General features: G+C 44.8%; 1 protein-coding gene across 2 annotated transcripts in view; it reads left to right on the top strand.

The window, feature by feature from the left end:
• The window catches only part of pdzrn3b (PDZ domain containing RING finger 3b), a 132,340-nt gene that overhangs the window by 60,293 nt on the left and 52,315 nt on the right, over positions 1-19,732 (top strand). Inside the window, exon 1 of one of the 2 annotated variants that reach the window (XM_064968898.1) lies at positions 8,062-8,085. The exons of the other annotated variant lie outside the window; for it this stretch is intronic. The gene's annotated coding sequence lies outside the window, so the exon portion shown is untranslated. Of the gene's footprint in view, positions 1-8,061; positions 8,086-19,732 lie in introns of those variants that run through there. 2 annotated transcript variants of the gene reach the window in all.

Here is a 19,732-nt window from a genome sequence, read left to right as displayed (position 1 = left end):
AGTGGATAACCAACAACATACAGCGGTGTTGAGTGCAGAGAAATCACGAATACATCCAAGAAGCACGATGACTACTCATCAAGAGACTTTATTAATAGTGGTGCTCAGGTGTTGGAATTCTGTTTGCATGTGAGCCAGTCAGCCAGCCAGAAGGCCCCTGGGTGGCTATAGCCAGGCTGCCAACACATGACTGTGATTTTCATATCCCAGACATTGAGACCCGGGCCACTGCAAGCAGCACAGTCCTATGTTTAACTTGGCTCAGATCATTTCCTGACACCTATTGAGGTAGGTTCACGTTCGAGGACAGGTGAGCTGAGCGAGATGAACGTGTGATGGACAGTGTGTGTGGTTGTGTTCCCCGGGTTTGGTTCAGGGAACGTTTGTTTACAGCGTGTGTTACTCATGAGTGGCGTGCTGCTGGAGTCCAAACATCCTGCATGGGACATGGGGTTTGAATTATGTGTGTGTGTGTGTGTGTGTGTGTGTGTGTGTGTGTGTGTGTGTGTGTGTGTGTGTGTGCGTGCATAAGCACTCTTAATGGTCCACATTCATCCAGCGGGGGCTCACCAGTCCCTAGCAGATTCCAGCAAGCCCAGCTCCCTGCAACAGAGCGGCTGTTGTGCAGCTCGACTGGAACTGCGTCAGCTCCTCTGAGAGAAATGCCTTCAGAGAAACTGCTAAGGACATTTCTGTAAAGGACATTATGCGAGGAGAAAGGCTGGAATCCGACGGTGTAAATAACAATCGGGGGAATCTGAATGGCGGCGAGATTATCTGTTGCTCCAATCTCTCTGAACTGGAAAAGGGTTTTTAAAAGCAGAGCTGAGGCACACTGTATCTTCCCCCTGTCTGTCCTCTCTTTATGAAGAACACCTTCAGGCTGACCAGACACCATTACCCCCCCCCCCGCCTCTGCCCCCAATCTCCTCCATCAACATGGGGCAGGTCATAGAGGAGATATCTCCATATCTTAAAGCCCAAACCTCGCTCTCCTCCAATGGAAAATATTAACAGTCTCACCCACCAAGACCCCCTCAGGACTAGTGTCCCCTTCACCTCATCGCTGTCTGATTCTGATGGGAATAGAGCACCTAAAGTGATGCATTATGGACAGATTCAGATCCCACCAGCAGGTTCTACTCCAGGCCTCCATCACAGTTCATCACAATCTCAGGTCCCTTCTCAATATGATTTTGTATTATTCTCACAAATCCTCAACTGGCCAGAACGACATAACTCATGTTGATGGCTGGATTTGGGCTAAACCTGCTGTCAGAATGCGATATCTTGCTAATGTGTTGAGCAGACTTGCGTTGCGCTCAGGGGAAGGAGAATGATGGAGAGAGAGCGGAGGCGTAGAGCGAGAGAGAGAGGGCAGTGGACTGAGCCCAGGCAGGCAGGGTTGAAGGAGTGCACAACTGCAACCACAGCCGCGTGTTGGGTCACAGCAGACCCTCTCTTTATCAGCCTGATTTGGTTCCATCTGGCATCATTACTTCCACCTTTGAGTCATCCAGCGTGGAGGGGGGGGCAGAGGGGGCTGGGGTGGTCAGAGGGGGCTGGGCGGTGGGTAAGACCTGGAAACATGGCCGTGTTTACGTGTGTTTACGTTCACTGGCCAAGTGGCCAAGCTCTGCTGCTGTCTTTTTTTATGATCTGTTGGTAAGGCGAACAACCTTTACAAACACTTAGTCTGGAGTACAACATGGTTCCTTTTAGTCAGAGTTGTTTTCCTCCTCCAGGTGTCCAGTCTCTCCATTTTCCGTTTGCTACATCAGAGACTGGCTGGAGACAAAAGCGTCAACAGATTGTGTTTATTATCCCCCAGTCCAGAGAGCAAACTAGCAGCTGCTGTCATTACAATTGCACTGCTCCACTGTATTCAAATCACACCAATAACATATAGGATAGTAAGTACTTTGCATACCAACACTACCGTGCGGCATATTGTACATTAAACAAAGTACGTTTAAGCCTCAAAACAGCCTATCCAGCACTAATGACCAGCGTATGTGGTGAGTAATGTTCCTCTGGCTCTGTTGTGGAGGAGTTTGTGATCCAGATGCAGATGTTGGCCTTGCTAGTGGAGAGAGAGGCAGCCTGAACTGAGCTGACCTTTTCGTCTTAAAAAAGAAGAAGTTTTACATCAAGTTTTTATTATTTTAATTCGTAGGATTCATACAATATATTTATAGATATATTTTTTAACCCCCCCCCCCCCACACACACACACACACACAGACAATCTGATAGCATGTCAAATAAGATGAGATAAAGACATATAAATGAATATTATATGTTAAGTCTACTGAACAAAATGGATGTAAAGACCCGTTGGTTAAGAGTTCAGAAATGTCCACTGCTGCTTTTTTTCTTCTTCATGTGGACACCTTGGCCTGTGGATTCTGGCCGTGGAGAACTCCATAACTACCATTTCCTTAAAGGTGAGCAGCCATTGTTGCAATGGTAACTGATGAGTAGGAATCCAACTCTGTACAGTCATTTTCTTATCAGGTGTGGTTCCTGCCAACCATAGCCTCCGTTGGCGTGCTGACAAGTGCAAATCAGAGTCATCACAAAGCAACATCACTATTGGATCTAATGACAGTATTTTATCTAAGTACAGAGATGGCATCGTTTGCTTTTCCTCAGAATTCAACCACTTCCGGACAGTTCCACAGCACATCCTGAAAATTATCACGGTCCCCCTGTGGTGCAGAACTCACATAATGTTGATGGACTAATACCTATGTCATGTCTTTTTCGTGGCATTCTATGGTACGTTGGTGTTTCTAGAAGATCCAAATATACATTTTCCCATTCTGTCTCCCAATTTATTTGTCTGTCAGCAAGTGTCAAATCATTTTCCTGAGCTGACCTTCTGATGGCACAGAGGTCTGCTTGGTGCCCAAATCTGTGTTGATGGTTCAAAATGTGTGCCATCGTCTGCAAATACAAGAGTATGGCGAAGAGTGCCATGTGAGGATTGGAGAGGGTTTTAGTAGAGATGTGGGGTTTCATCTCTCGCTCTCTCTTTCTCTCATGTTTCTCTTTTTGTTTTTGTTTCTCTCTCTTTCCTCTCTCTCTTTCTCTCTCTCTCTCTCTCTCTCTCTCTCTACGTGCCTGTGGACCCCCACCCCTCCCCCAGTGGAGGCCGTTTCCTGCCATGCCTCTTGCTCAGGCCTTATTTTTCTTGGCATGGGCCGCACACAGACACTCGTAAGAGTTCTCTGAAGCTTCCGTGTTTTTCCCCCCCTCTTTCCACCTCCTCTCTCTTCACTCTTGACTGTCACATGCATTTGTGAATAAAAGTCCTTGTCACGTCACTCCTCAAAAATACTACAGGTGAGTAAATGGGGACTGATGACAATGTGTGAGGAGGTGTCTCGATAAGAGGCTCTGTACAGTGAAGCTCAATAGCTCATAATGGATCCATGGTTCTCCAGGCAATTTTTGGCAGAAATTTGAGCCCCGCTTATTCACCCAGCACATATTTTAATGACATTTAAACATTTCCAGATGCAATTTGAAAGAACACAAAAACGGCCTAACAAAGTTGCACCGATTTAAGGCTTTTTGCAGTGTTGCACTACAGGCTGGAAAATCACTCCGAATGTTTACAGATTTGAGGTGTGCTTTTTCGTGATTCCTTCTCGTTCAATGTGATCAATTGTATAATAAGAACGTGCATGACAATATTACATGAGTGAACAAGACGGTGTTCTTTTGATTTCATGTATTCATTGTGCTGTCAGGCCCTATACTATCCGCCTGGCTGTACGGACCCGGGGTTGACTGAATGTGAGTGATGCCAGCATATTGTGTCCCAGCACTGCTCTGTGGCTTGTGGGAACAGGGTTATAAAGAGCTTTGAATGACAGAAGCGTGCACTCTGGTCAGTCTGTGCATTGTAGTCTAGTGTTTACATGCCTCTGGCCCTCACACCACCGCCATGGCCTAGAGCAGTTAAACTGCTAGTCTGAGTTAGTGCTGTAAAAAGGTGCTCTGACTCCAGGGCTATCAGTGACGAGGAACACTGGAGATGTGTGCTTTTCTTGGATGAGCACACAATCCCTGCATTCTCTGTGTGTGTGTGTGTGTGTGTGTGTGTGTGTGTGTGTGTGTGTGTGTGTGTGTGTGTGTGTGTGTGTGGAGCATGTGGGTGGAGGGGGGGGGCTGAGTGTTCGAAACAGACTGAGCTCATCAGCGACTTTAAACAGTCCCACATTTCAGAAAGAAAGAAAACACGACTGTTGCTCAGCATTTTACCCTGTAAGAGAGTGTGTATGCAGGCAACAGACTGTCGACCACTTTAAGAAAGTACCTTATCCCCACACAGCAAATACATTAAATCAGGGCTCTAAGTCATGATAATAAGGCTGGTTATTTAAGGCTGGTTATTGTGTACCTCCTTCCCCCCGCCTCTTACCTACAGCAGAGCTCAAATGAAACCCATATGGCTATCTACCAGGCTTTACTCAATCGAAAAATAACCCTACTCTTGGCTTTGCGTCTCCTCCTCATGCAATGTTTTCCATTGAACTGCAGGCCGTACCCGGAGGGAGAGAGGGAGGTAACAGAGAGGTTGAGTCCCACTGTTACGTCACGTTGTCTACCCAGCCCACTGATTTGAGTTATCACATAATTACGGCTGTTTAAATAAATAGACAGGCCTTCTAAAACACCCAGCGTGGATCGACGACCGCGCCTCCCATCCCATCCTATCCTGCTCCAACCAGCAACAGGGCGTGCCATCGCTCATCACACCAGAGTACAACTGTGTACACTACACACACACATACATACTCTACTCCCTCGATCCCCTTAATGTGATGGCAGTCGTTCAAAACTAGCAGAGCTCTTTGAACATGACAATGATTTGTTGTTGTTGTTGTTGTTTTTTTCCCAGCATTCCCCTGGATAGTAATTGGAGGGGTGAGGGGGTGTGGCAAGGGGTTTTGGATGAGACCGGAGCTGCCCCTCCTTCCCCACTTAGGGCCCAGTGCGTGTCTCTGTAGCCAGGGCCAAATTAAAAGCCTCTGTATTCACATTCAATTAAAAACTCCCCTCTGTGGCCGCAGAGAAACAGCTGCATCGCCTGCTCACTGTCTGTGGTGTTGTGTCTCGCTCTAAGACGAGACCAGGGCTCCTCTGCTCACTCACTCACACACACACACACACACACACACACACACACACACACACACACACACACACACACACACACACACACACACACACACACATGGAAATGTTTACATGAGAAGTGACGTCCTGACTTCACTCATCCTTATCTGGCCAGTATAATAAGGCACAATTATAGAATAGATAAGACAACATGGACAACAGGCTTGCAAGAAAGGAAGTGAGTAATGGCTTGTAAAACAGATATGTTATCCCCTATTCTTTGATGCAGAAGCCCGAGTATCTCCAAGAATGAACCCGTACGTACTGATCTGTAATCATGTGGTATTTGTTTATTTGAGGCTTGTTAGAATTTCCACATTGGAAACGTCGATAAGGTCACTCTAATATTGTTGCACTTACATTTAATGACTGAATGCAGTCAAATCTGTCCGAATATGAACGTTGGATGGAGATATGTTTTGTTCCTGGCTGCTGAGTTTACTATGTGGCCTGATATGTGATATAGGGTCTAAGTCTGTTCAGGGTGGATACATGCATACATCCTGTAAATAGCTGAAACACTCCTTGACCCACAGTCTTTAAATCACAGGAGCAAAAGTGCACAATGCTTGTGAGCTTCAGCTCTGCTCCAGTATATGTCCTGTATAGTAGCCGTGAGATGGTTGGAATGGTAACGGAGTCCCCGATGGCTGCTCTGCCTTGACAGCCTGGCCGTGAGAGGAGGACTGGGGACTGGGGTCCAGTCTAAATGTAAACCTGTGGACAGATGAGTATCGTGAGCCTGTGGCCTCTGCCTCATTCGATTATTTTATTTTTTTTAAACATTTTCGTTGTCGTTTAGCAGACGCTCTTATCCAGAGCGACCAGTAGCGGAGTGCAGACATCAGTGGCAGTCCAGTCTGTCCACTCATGTCTCTCCTTCCTTCCCTCTCATCCTACCTCCCTCCTATAACTCCTGCAAGAGAGTTTTAATCAAATACCTTGTTGATTTACACCTCAAGTCATCTCATTCTGCATGTAGTTGGCTCTCCGTACCTGATGGACTTTACTTTATCCTTATCTGACGTATGCACTGTTCACCCTATGTAAATCAGGCGTTGGATTTTCACCTGTCATTAAATGGTATTTAGTAGGACTGTGACGATACCATTATTGCAATATTTTTTTTTCCATGGCAAAAGTGAAAACATGAAGCAGACAAACTCTCTGGTCCTTTAAAAACCTTGTATAATAGGTACTGTATGTCAAATATTGTGTGCTGTACCTGGATGACGATATAATGTTTGTTTCCAACACCGTATTTTGATCCTTGCCATGATACAAACGAGTTTCGTGATACTGGTATAATTGCATACATTAGTCATGTGAAAATGTTACTGTGTATATACAAAAGTATATGGACACCCCATTCAAATGAGTGGATTCGGCTATTTCAGCCACACCTGACAAGTGTATAAAATCAAGCGCAAACATTGGCAGCAGAATGGCCTTACTGAAGAGCTCAATGACTTTCAACGTGGCACCGTCATAGGATGCCACCTTTCCAACAAGTCAGTTGGTGAAATTTCTGCACTGCTAGAGCTGTCCCGGTCAAATGTAAGTGCTGTTATTGTGAAGTGGAAACGTCTAGGAGCAACAATGGCTCAGCCATGAAGTGGTAGGCCACACAAGCTCACAGAACGAGACCGACGAGTGTATAAAAATTGTTTGTCCTGCAACAGTCACTACCGAGTTCTAAACTGCCTCTGGAAGCAACGTCAGCACAAGAACTGTTCATCGGGAGCTTCATAAAATGGGTTTCCATGGCGAGAACCCGCACACAAGCCTAAGATCACAATGCGCAATGCCATACATCGGCTGGAGTGGTGTAAAGCTCGCCACCGATGGACTCTGGAGCAGTGGAAACACATTCTGATGAATTACGCTTCACCATCTGGCAGCCCAACGGACCAATCTGGCTTTGGCGGATGCCGGGAGACCGCTAACTGCCAGAATGCATAGTGCCAACTGTAAAGTTTGGTGGATGAGAAATAATGGTCTGGGGCTGTTTTTCATGGTTTGGGCTAGGTCCCTCCGTTCCAGTGAAGGGAAATGTTAATGGTATAGCGCTAAGATTAACATTCTAGACGATTCTGTGCCTCCAACTTTATGGCAAGAGTTTGGGTTGACCCTTATCTGTTTCAACATAATAATGCTCCCATGCACAAAGCGAGGTCCATACAGAAATGGTTTGTTGAGATGGAAGAATGGAAGAACTTGACTAGCCTACACAGAGCCCTGACCTCAACTCCATCAAACACCTTTTGGTATGAATTGGAACGCCAACTGCAAGCCAGGCCTAACCGCCCAACATCAGTGCCCGACCTCACTAATGCTCTTGTGGCTGAATGGAAGCATGTCCCCGCAGCAATGTTCCAACATCTAGTGGAAAGGCTTCCTAGAGGAGTGGAGGCTGTTATAGCACCAACTCCATATTCATTCCCAGGATTTTAGAATGAGATGTTCGGCAAGCAGGTGTCCACATACTTTTGTGTATACGTCTATGACAATAAAGTGTAGGTTGTCTGTTGTTAGAATGTATATCTGTGTGGGGGATGATGAGTAGCCTGTAGATAAGAGTGAACTCTGGGGGAGACTCTGCTGCCTGTCAGTCTGCCTGACCAGCTGAGACCAGCCCAGGCACTGTGTTATTAAACAGAGACGGACTCGGAGAGAACCCACACTCCGCACCAAATAAGGCCAACAGCTCACCATCTTGCCTCATCTAAATGATGAACAAAAAGTAACAGCCTGCCCTGGCCCACTCCAATTACTATACATGCCTCCGTATCAAATAACATGCAAAAGTATTAACGTATTCCTACCCCTCTCTTTTCTTTCTTTCTCCGCAGGTAAGAAAGACTGCCCTCCCTTAAAGCCTTTTTGATCTGCCATGTAAGTAGAGTGTCACAGTGCGAATTCCCCCATCCTCTCTCTCTCTCTATCTCTCTCTCTCTCTCCCCCTGTGCAGGTATGTGTGTGATATCCTTTTTGGTTACTTGTTGTTTTGACAGCCCGTTGAGTCGGGCTGCTTTTGAGAAATAGTTAGCGGTGAGCTCGCGTTCCCCAACCTGTCTATCACGAAGTAATCCAGTGTGTCAGTCAAACCATGCCACTGATTACTGGTGCCATGTGATGCCATCTCCTCTCTATTCTGCTGCCGTGGAAAAGGAGCAATTTTCTGCCCACAATTTAGCGCTCGCAGTATTGGCTTAGTGATAATAGAGATTTAACCTGTATTGACTTACTCCTTTGCATAATCCTGGCTAAAGAGCAACTTCCAGTGTGTCTGTGGTCACTACAAGGGTAATAGCACCTGGGAAACTGGCGGGCTGGCTGCTCTAATCCTGCTGTGGCGGATACTTTGGGCTTCAAGAGGAAGGGAGGGAGGTAAACCTTTGAGAGGCCTTCAAAAGGGAGGAGTGAGGCTGGGCCATGACGGCAGTGTTTGTTGTGAAAGCAGTAGCCATGTCGATCAGAGGGGCCCGGGGCCACCAGGTCACTGGAAGGAGTGGGCTTGGACAGACAGGCCACTCAAGAACATGCAGACGGATGACACTCCTCCACCAGACACTCCCATCCCCACACCAATCTCCTCTGCCCCCCCCCCCCTTCTTATGTAACCCAGCCTCTGGGCATGTAGAGAAGCAGCAGGAGGTCGGGGAGCTGGTGATAGGAGCAGTCCTGTTCCAGGTCTGCCAGAGGAAGAAAATATGACCTCCATCATGAGGAGAACTCAGTTGGGCTGAAGGGCCTGAGGTGCAGGTCTAAGATTCCCAGAGTGCACCTCTGATTTACCACTCCAGGAAATAAAGGCCAGGAAGTCTGAACTGAGCCAGGCCTTTCTATCTTTGCTCTGGTTGTTTTGCTCGACGTCGACAGTGTTGAACCGCATATTAGATTTTCTCTTACTGAATGTCCTAAGAAGAAAGAGCTACATCACTCAGAGACTGGGAGAGAGCCCATGTTTGGAGGTTTGATTTAGGCCGTAGTATTAAAAAGTGCATCTGATCTGAGTTCTTTATAGGGGCCGGCCATACATCCAGCAGTTCTGGGGAGTAGCACACATTGTGAAGTATAGAGCTTCACTTTCAACGTAGTTTCTGCTCCAAACCTTCATCCACTTTGCCCAGACCACACATCGTTTAGGGCCAATATTTCTGAAGTTGGTTTGCTTATACATTTGCTCTCTTGCTCTCTTTTCTCTCTCGGCTCGCTCGCTCTTGCTCACTCTCTCTCATTTCATGCACAACCAGAGAGAGAGAGAGAGAGATCATATTCATGTTCACTAGCCTGTTAACTGAACACTCACTTTCATCAGTGTACAGCTGAGCAGAATACTGCAGCTGATCTCTGATCATATTTGTTTAACTAAATGTTCTGTAATGTGTATATTTTTACAAGGTCGACATAAACATACTTGTCAGGCAAACAAAATTTGCAGAACGCCTCCTAACCTAATTTTGTTTATGCGGACCTGGTTAGGAAGCCATTGCAGGGGCTGCTGGGTAGGAGGAGGGCATAAAGCTAAGGAGCCCGCTGGCTGCCATGTTAAAACAAACTGTGGTACTGTGGCTGTAGCCTGGCTGGGACTGGGACAGCTCTTGTAAATATAGGGCCTGTCTGTGCTTGTTTGTTCTGGGGGTGATGGGTGAGGTCATATTTAGCACAGTCAGAACAGAAGAGAGGCAACTCCATAGTGTTGAAGCCCGTTGTGTCGTCTGGACCTCGTATTGAGGCTTTAGTAATGTTCAGGAAAAATGTATCCACTTCAGTCAATGCCCAGCTAGCACATTTAGTGGCTTGGAAATTGTGAGAACTCTTGTTTTTGGTTGCAAGAGTTTTTTAAACGTTCTGAGAACAGAAGTGAATATTTTGCCTGTCCTGGGAACATTTATTTTTAGGTTGCAAGGAGGTTCTGAGAACGGTTTACTCTGGTTCCTTGAATGTTTTCCTGGGAGGTTTTATTAATGCTCAAGGAATGGAAATTAAAGGTTTATTTGTAGTTTTTAAAAATAATTTCCTGAAAATGTTCACTGAATGTTTCAATAACACTTTTAATGACCTTCCTAGCTTATTTTGGGCAAAAACATTTTTTTTACTCCAAGCACAGACAGGACACATTTCTTTAGCCATTAATAATACAAACATAAAAAAAAAAATTGTGACAAGGTATCCGTGAGATTTGAACCTATAATTGTATGTTCTCTATCCATGTAATTCCAACACCTGAGCCCTCTGATGTAAAAAACTACAGACCGGTATCCCTTTTTTATTTTCTTTCCAAAATACTTGTCTCTGACCAAATCTCTCGCTATCTCTCTCTGTTCGACTTTCTTGACCCTAACCAGTCAGGCTTCAAGACGGGTCACTCAGCCGAGACTGCTCTTCTCTGTGTCACGGAGGCTCTCCTACCAAAGGTGACTCTCGCTCTTCTGTTCTCATCCTCCTAGAGCTATCTGCTGTCTTTGACACTGTGACCCATCAGTTACTCCTCTCCACCCTCTCAGGGCTGGGCGTTTCAGGCTCTACACACTTTTGGATAGCATCCTACCTGGCAGGCAGCTCCTACTAGGTGATATGGAGAGGATCTGTGTCTGCGCCACATACTCTCACTACTGGTGTCCCACAGGGCTCGGTTCTAGGCCCTCTTCTCTCTTTACACCAAGTCACTTGGCTCCATCTTATCCTTATATGGTCTCTCATATCGTTACTATGCGGATGACATTCAACCATTTTTATCTTTCCCCCTTCTGACACCCAGGTGGAGACGCACATCCCTGCCTGCCTGGCAGATATCTCAGCTTGGATTTTCATCGCACCACCTCAAGCTCAACCTCAACAAGACAGAGCTGCTCTTCCTCCCAGAGAAGGCCTGCCCGCTCCAAGACCTCTCCATCACGGTTGACAACGCCACGGTGTCCCCCCTCCCAGAGTACAAAGAACCAAGGTGTGACCCTGTACAACTCCCTGTCATTTTCTGCAAACATCAAAACAATGACTCGCTCCTGCAGGTTCATGCTCTAAAAGATCCATAGAGTATGACCTCACCGCACACAGGAAGCGGCGCAGGTCCTAATCCAGGCACTTGTCATCTCCTGTCAGGACTATTGCAACTGGTTGTTGGTTGGGTCCCCCTCTAGTGCCATCAAACCCCTGCAACTTATCCAGAACGCTGCAGTCTGCTTAGTGTTCAACCTTCACAAAAACTCCCACATCATCCTGCTCCTCCGCACACTCTACTGGCCTCCAGTCGAAGCTCGCATCCACTACAAGACCATGGTTCGTGCCTACGGCGCAGCAAAAGGAACTTCCCTGCCCCACCTTCAGGCTCTGCTCAAACCCTACACGCCAACCAGAGTATGCCACCTCTGGTCCCTTAGCCCTGTCACCCGCTCAGCCCAATCCAAATTCTTCTCTGTTCTGTCAGCCCAATGGTGGAACCATCTTCCCCTTGAAGCTAGGACAGCAGAGTCCCTGCCCATCTTCAGAAAACATCTGAAACCCTACCTCTTCAAACAGTAGATCAGAGGGAGATCAGTCTCATGCTGTCTTACTGTACTGGAGACCAGTGAGGAGGAGCAGTGATCTGTTAACAGGAGCGTAGGTGGATGAGGTGGATAATGTGCCAAGCAATGCAGATAGTGAAGATAATAAGCCCCCACCCCTCACCAGTCAATGCCATCTGCTGCCCTCATGGGCACAGTTTATCCTGAGCAATCCTCCCTCTCTGACTATCTCGCACTCCCACCCTCTCCCATCCCCTCCCATCTCTCTCTCTCACTCTCTCTGAGTCCCTCCAGCAGCAGCACAGACAGCCAGGTAGGGAGGGAAAAGTGCAGAGTTGATGAAGGGTTAGGGTTAGTAAGGGCAACACAGATTTCAGCAGCTCCCACTGTTAACGAGTAAGGTCCCATTGATGGAGGGAACACAGGGAGTTGAGCCCTGGCTGTCCAAGCACTAGATTCTGAATGGGATAGGAAGTGATGGACAATAAGTATTTTAAGAATCACTGACAGCTGCTAGGAAGAAATGAATCCTCGCCAGAACATTCTCTGTCCCCCCAGAGATTACCCTGTGACTCCGATACCAGTGAGCATTAGTTTTAACAGTGTTGGGATATATAAAAAAACGTATTTTGCCCAGAACAAAGTCATTAATTGTAACCATGGACGAATGCTTGAAATCAGGTGGGAGTTATGTTAACCTGTTGAGTGTAGGGGGCAGTATTTTGATGTTTGGATGAAAAACGTACCCAAATGAAACTGCCTATTTCTCAGGCCCAGAATCTAGAATATGCATATAATTGTCAGATTAGGATAGAAAACACACTACATTTTCCAAAACGGTCAAAATATTGACTGTGAGTATAACAGAACTGATTAAAACGCTTGGTATGCTTTCGCCGAAAAGCTTTATTGAAATCTGACACGCCAGGTGGATTAACAAGCTAAACTGTGTTTTGCTATATTGCACTTGTGATTTGATGAACATTTTATATTTTTAGTAATTTGAATTCGGCGCTCTGCAATTTAGCAGATGTTAACGAAAATTATCCCGGTAACAGAATGGGTGCATCAAGAAGTTAAAAGAGGAAGGAATCGGGGAAGGTGATGGAAGGGTGACAGGAGTGGCAGGGTCTACAGACAATCCCGGATTACAAATGGAAAACCAGCCACGTCATGGACACCGATGTCTTGCTCCCGGACAAACACCTTGTTTGCCCACTTTGAGGATAACACAGTGCCACCAACGCGTCCCGCTCCAAAGGACTGTGGGCTCTCATTCTCCACGGCCGACGTGAATAAGACATTTAAGAGTGTTAACCCTCGCAAGACTCCCAGCCCAGATAGCATCCCTAGCTGCGTCCTCAGAGCGGACATATTTACGGACATATTCAATCTCTTCCTATCCCAGTGTCCCCACGTGCTTCGAGAGGTACACCATTGTTCCTGTACCCAAGAAAGCAAAGGTAACTTAACTAAATGACTATCGCCCTGCAGCACTCACTTCTGTCATCATAAAGTGCATTGAGAGGCTAGTTAAGGATCATATCACATCTACCTTACCTGACACCCTAGACCCACTTCAATTTGCTTACTGCCCCAATAGATCCACAGACAATGCCATCACACTGTACATTGCCCCATCCCATCTGGATAAGAGGAATACCTATGTTTGAATGCTGTTCCTTGACTCTATCTCAGCATTCAACACCATAGTACCCTCCAAGCTCATCATTAAGCTCGAGGACCTCGGTCTGAACACTTGTGCAACTGGGTCCTGGACTTATTGACGAGTAGTCAAGGAATACCTAGGATAGGATAAGTAATCCTTCTCACCCCCCCCCCCCCCCTTAAATGATTTAGATGCACTATTGTAAAGTGGCTGTTCCACTGGATGTCAGAAGGTGAATTCACCAATTTGTAAGTCGCTCTGGATAAGAGCGTCTGCTAAATGACTTAAATGTAAATGTAAATGTAAGAAACAACACCTCCACTGGGGGAGGATCCACTGATCCTCAACACTGAGGCCCCACAAGGGTGCGTGCTCAGTCCCCTCCTGTACTCGCGGTTCACCCGTGACTGCGTGGCCATGCACGCCTCCAACTCGATCATCATGTTAGCCGACGACACAACAGTTGTAGGCCTGATTACCAACGATGACGAGACAGGCTACAGGGAGGAGATGACGGCACTGGCGGATTGGTGCCAGGAAAATAACCTCTCCCTCAATGTCAACAAAATGAAGGAGCTGATCGTGGACTTCAGGAAACAGCAGAGGGAGCACCCCCCATCCACATCGAAAGGACAGCAGCGGAGGTGGAAAGCTTCAAGTTCCTCAGCGTACACATCACTGAAAAACTGAAATGGTCCACCCACACAGACAGCATGGTGAAGAAGCGCCTCTTCAACCTCAGGAGGCTGAAGAAATGTGGCTTAGCCCCTAAGACCCTCACAAACTTTTACAGAAGCACAATTGAGATTATCCTGTCGGGCGGTATCACTGCCTGGTACTGCAACTGCACTGCCCGCATGTGGTATGTCCAACGCATCACCACGGGCACACGGCCTGCCCTCCAGGACACCTATAGCACCCGATTTCACAGGAAGGCCAAAAAGATCATCAAGGGCATCAAACACCTGAGCCATGGCCTGTTCACCCCACTATCATCCAGAAGGCGAGGTCCATACAGGTGCATTAAAGCTGGGACCAAGAGACTAAAAAACAACTTCTATCTCAAGGCCATCAGACTGTTAAATAGCCATCACTAGCCAGCTACCTCCCGGTTACTGAACCCTGCACCTTAGAGGCTGCTGCCCTATGTACATAGACATGTAATCACTGGCCACGTTAATAGTGGAACACTAGTCACTTTAATAATGTTTACAAAACTGCTTTACTCATCTCATGTGTATATACTGTATTCTATTCTACTGCATTTTAATCAATGCAACTCCGACATTGCTCGTCCTAATATTTAGATATTTCTTAAATCCATTATTTTACTGATTTGTGTGTGTTCTTGTGAATTGTTAGATTCCACTGCACTGTTGGAGCTAGGAACACATTCATTTCGCTACACCCGCAATAACATCTCCTAAAAATGTGTATGTGATGAATGACATTTGATTTGATTTGAGAGGATAGAAGAGAAAGGCATTAGAGAGGAGGGTCGGGGAGAGAAAAGTGGGGGTCGGTTGGTTGGTGAGACTCCTACATGTTTTGAACCAAGACAGCCTATCTTTAGTTTGCGTTGTGTGTGTGCAAATGCAATGTCTCAATCCTTCTTATTATTGCGCCGTCAGATGTGTCCATCAGTGACAAGCCTCCGACCTCGGCTCTGACATGGAGTGGACTTCAACTCGCTCTCCCTGTTTGTCCTGCTTCAGACTTTTTAATTACGTTTGAGTTTCATCACTTCTGAGTTCAGATTTTTTTTACCTCGCTTGTCCTTAGCTTCTTCTTTCAACAGCCACACGTAAAACCAGAACTTCTGTGTGTGTGTGCGTGTGTGCGTGTGTGTGTGTGGGTGGGGGGGGGGGGTATTATGGTTTTCAACACTGTTTCATTTAAATCCGTATTTAATGTCTGTGAGCGTTCCAGGGAGAACTATTTCTGACCCTTTCTCCATGCCAGGTTATCCCTCTCAGTGGAAGAAAAGCTCTGCTCTCCCGCGTGTCTGTATAATACATCCAGAACCCTGCCGCCCTCCCCCTGTATGCTCCTCCACCTTTCTCAACCAGGGCCCAGCCTCCAAGTCTGACCTTATAAAAATCACTGGACTACTTCCAGAGGAGGGCGTTCCATTAGATTAGGGACACCTCTGGCTCTGTCCTCCTCCCCACCTTTGTCCCAACTGTCTGTCAGGGAGGTTGGAACTCCTTTCTACCTTTCTATTAAAAGGTGTGAGAGAAAGTTGGGTAAAAGTGTATTTGCACCTCGTTACAACACTCTATATAGCCATAATATGACATTTGAAATGTCTATTTCTTTTCAACTTTTGTGAGTGTAATGTTTATTCATTTCTGATTTGTTTACTTCACTTTTGGTTATGATTCATTTCACTTGCTTTGGTAATGTAAGCATGTGTTTCCCATGCCAATAAAGACCTTGGAGGGAGAGGGGTGCGGGCCAGGTTGGGCTAATCTCAGCCTTATCTACTGGACTCTGTGAGTCTGGCTCCAGCTCTTCTGGGGCTCCTCCCATCCTGGGTAGGGGAGGGAGGGAGGGAAATGCCTTTTATTCAGCCTGACTGGTCTGACTTCAAAGGCGCCAGAGGCAGCACCGGGTATCCTTTCTTTCATTACCAGGAGCTTTGTGCTAATCTGCAGGGACACACCTGACGTCCCCTCAGCTCAGGGAGTAAGTGCTGTGTAATCTGGACATAAAGGAGACTTAATCCCTGCGTCAGGGTCACATACTCCTGCACCTCTACCTGATCCAGGATCAGCTCAAGAGCTTGTTAATTTGTTAATCAGAGCCGGGTTGCAGTCAGGGCCATGTGTGGATCACAGGAAGAGCGGGGTCAGGGACTGGCATCTTAACTAACACCAAGGGACATGGAGGCCATGTAAGGCGAGCATTGAAGAAGCAGTTGGCCAGTGTTGGGGAGTAGTGAATGTAGTTCAACTAGTAATTGAACAACAATTTTGCAGTAGCTTGGTGCTACACATTCTGCTAACATCTGACTCTGTCTTGCAGTTTGTAGTCTATGACATTTCAGATTTAGATAAAATAACTACCTTTTCCAAATAACTTTAGTTAAGTAAACAGTATTTCTCTTCGGGGTAGATTTGGTGTAGCTGAACTTCTTTGGTAACTTGGTAAACTATCTTTTCAGAGTAGGTTCCCAAACACAATAGTTTACCCTCCCATTTGACTTCCAGAGGGTAATGCATAGTAAAAGCCAGTTTGGGAGTTTGCTAAGTCTGTTGAAAGTAAAGTCCATGTCCATAGCTCTATAAAGACAATGATGTTACTACAAAGCCATGTGGAACAGAAATAAAGTATTTAGCAGAGCTGTAGCTACCATTGTGAATTATTTATTCACAGTGGAGCTCCTATGGCCTAAACATTGATCCCTACTTCCTACTGTAGCTCAACTCCTGGCATGCTCATTGGGTGGCTAATGATGCAAATAACAGCAGCCAAACAGCATGCCTCCAGAGATGGGGATTCAGAACAGAATCTTCTCGTCCCCTTCCTCAACATACAGTGCATTCGGAAAGTATTCAGATCCCTTGACTTTTTCCACATTTTGTTACGTTACAGCCTTATTCTAAAATTGATTAAATGTTTTTTTCCCCTCATCAATCTACACAAAATACCCCATAATAACAAAGAAATAAAAAAATATATAATTTAAATAAAAAATAAAAAAATTATATCACATTTACATACAGTGCCCTCCATTAATATTGGCACCCTTTGGTAAATAATAGCTAAATGGGCTGTGGAAAAAAAAATCATTGCTGTTTATCCTCTTGATCTTTCATTCAAAATACAAAAATCAAACCTTTAATTGTAAAATTATTGAAAACAAATGTATGTGAAATAAATATTTTTCTCTGAAACGTGTTCCACAATTATTGAAATTCTAGAAATTCTTATGAGTAAAATCTAACTGGAGTAATTCCCATTCATACTTTACGTTAAATTCACCATAGTGATTAGGAACACTCAAGCGGTAAGCCATGACTTCCTGTTTCACTGGGGTATAAATATGAGGTGACAAACAGGCCAAGTTCCTGCATTTCTAAAAACCTGTTTTCACTTTGTCATTATGGGGTATTGTGTGAGGATTGATGAGGGAAAACAAATCATTTAATACATTTTAGAAAAAGGCTGTAACGTTACAAAATGTGGAAAAGGGGAAGGGGCCTGAATACTTTCTGAATGCACCGTAAGATTGTGAACATGGAAGTTCTACTACATTATCTATGGTTATTACAATGTCATGACTCTAGTTCATTTTAGTCTAAACTTCAAGTTGAAGTTAGAGAAGAAGAATCTTGGAAGTTAAATAACAACAATTAATGGACACAAGTAGAAGCCCTTTAAAAGATACAGTGCCTTCAGTCTAGCTGCTATAGAGTGAACAAAGGTATACAGTATGTGCTCTGCGCGAGTAAAAAAACAGCACAGAGTTGTATTGCTAATTGGCCAGCATTGCAGGTTCCTTGAGGGTTTCTCTGGCAAAATAAGAAGATAGACAAGCAGAAAAGCACACATGTACAAAAGCAGACATGCTCTAGTGTTCTGGCTTGCAGGTCTGCAGCTACTTTTTAAATTCCCATTTCCTTGAAGGTTTACTTCCTGTTTAGTTTGTAGATACATTTTGTCATAAGCCTTTTCCCTGAACCCTCATGGAACTATCTTTAAGGCATATGGGTCTTTCTATAAATAATGGGGCAAATGTGTGACATTGGGATCAACATTTCAAAATGGTTTGAAACCAAACTAAAAAGGATGTTCATGCAGTTCCACATGTGTACTTAGAGAAATAGATGTGAACATATGCAAATTGGCCCACAACTCCAGCTATTCAACAACATAGGTCTAGGACTATACATCCTTTAAGCAGGGTTCATACAGACATTGGCAAGTTAAAATTAAGGACTTGTTAATTACGGAATTGTAATTTTCAAGGACCTAAATGTTATACAATTTTATAATTTATATAATTGTACATATAGGTTGTAATATAGAACCCCCCTCCCCCCAAAAAAGCATGTAAAAAGGGTCACTTTAAGATAATTAATTTGTTAGGCCTTGCCAGCGCATTGATATTCAAAGCATTATTATATTATAAAATATGTGAGAACAATGTGGACACTGCCTGACTAAATAGATTGGATGCATGCATGGCGATTTTCTGTGGCCTATGTGGTCGACGCAGGCACGCATAATAAAGGCATGAATAGCGGTAGCATTAATCTCGCCATCGCTGTTTTTATAATGAGAAAGTGACCAAAAAACAGGTTCCTTTTTCAATGGAAGGATTTGTATGGAAAGCCAAGTTGAAGCCAACAATAGCTGTTGTCGTCCTCGTAATAACAGCAAGTGGTTTAACCGCAACAGAGTAGCATAACACCCTTCAATTGAAACTGCGGGAAACAAACGAAATTGGCCACACCTCTCACAAAACCCGATCAAAAATGAAATCACGGATAATTGAAGCGAGCATGATAATCAAAAATTGACTACTCTGTGTCCAATCCGAGGCACAGCAGCATGAACTCATTACTTTGACTCTTTCTCTGTTAAATCTAACAAGACCCTTAATCAAGCAGACCGCAACAGATGATCAACATACATTTGATGGCACAACTATCTTCACCGGTGCAACGAATAAGACACCAAAATATTGTGGACGTTCCATGCGACCACATTTTTTCCAGCACTTGGGTTGTTGTTTCATTGCATGCGCCATCACAACAGCTGTTCGTCACTTGACTGTCATTTGAAAAATTCCTCTCCGGATCAGATTATGATGTGTGAAAATATCATGATGTAACTAATCAGATGGAAAACCAAATGCGCATCCAACAAGAGTTATGTAAAATTATTGAAGAACCACGTTAATGACAGTATCGATTTGGGTTTTAAGTATCAAGGTAAGGTGACTCTTTCGATTAGAAGCATTCAATTTTGCAATGCATACATTACAAACAACAAAGCGACAACTAGATCCAGGATTCGTACAGGGTTCAAGTTCAGTGTCTAATTTAACTGATTTAATGCTTAATATATGATATTACACCTTACAATACCATGAATGCAAGGACAGAAAAGTTGTGTTCTATGTCACACGATTTTGGACAAATCCATCAAGACACCAAGGATTTTAAATCAACTCAAAGTATTCAGACTTCTTGACTTTTTTTTTTGTAACAGCCTTATTCTAAAATTGATTTAAAAAAATATATATATATCCTCAGTAATCTACACACTACCCCATAATGACAAAGCAAAAAAAACGTTGTTTTTTTTAGAAATGTTTGCTAATTTATTCAATATTAAAACCCGAAATACCTTA

Source organism: Oncorhynchus masou, chromosome 6, assembly GCF_036934945.1.
Source record: "Oncorhynchus masou masou isolate Uvic2021 chromosome 6, UVic_Omas_1.1, whole genome shotgun sequence".
Lineage (NCBI taxonomy): Eukaryota > Metazoa > Chordata > Actinopteri > Salmoniformes > Salmonidae > Oncorhynchus > Oncorhynchus masou.
This window is presented reverse-complemented; position numbering and strand designations above follow the sequence as displayed.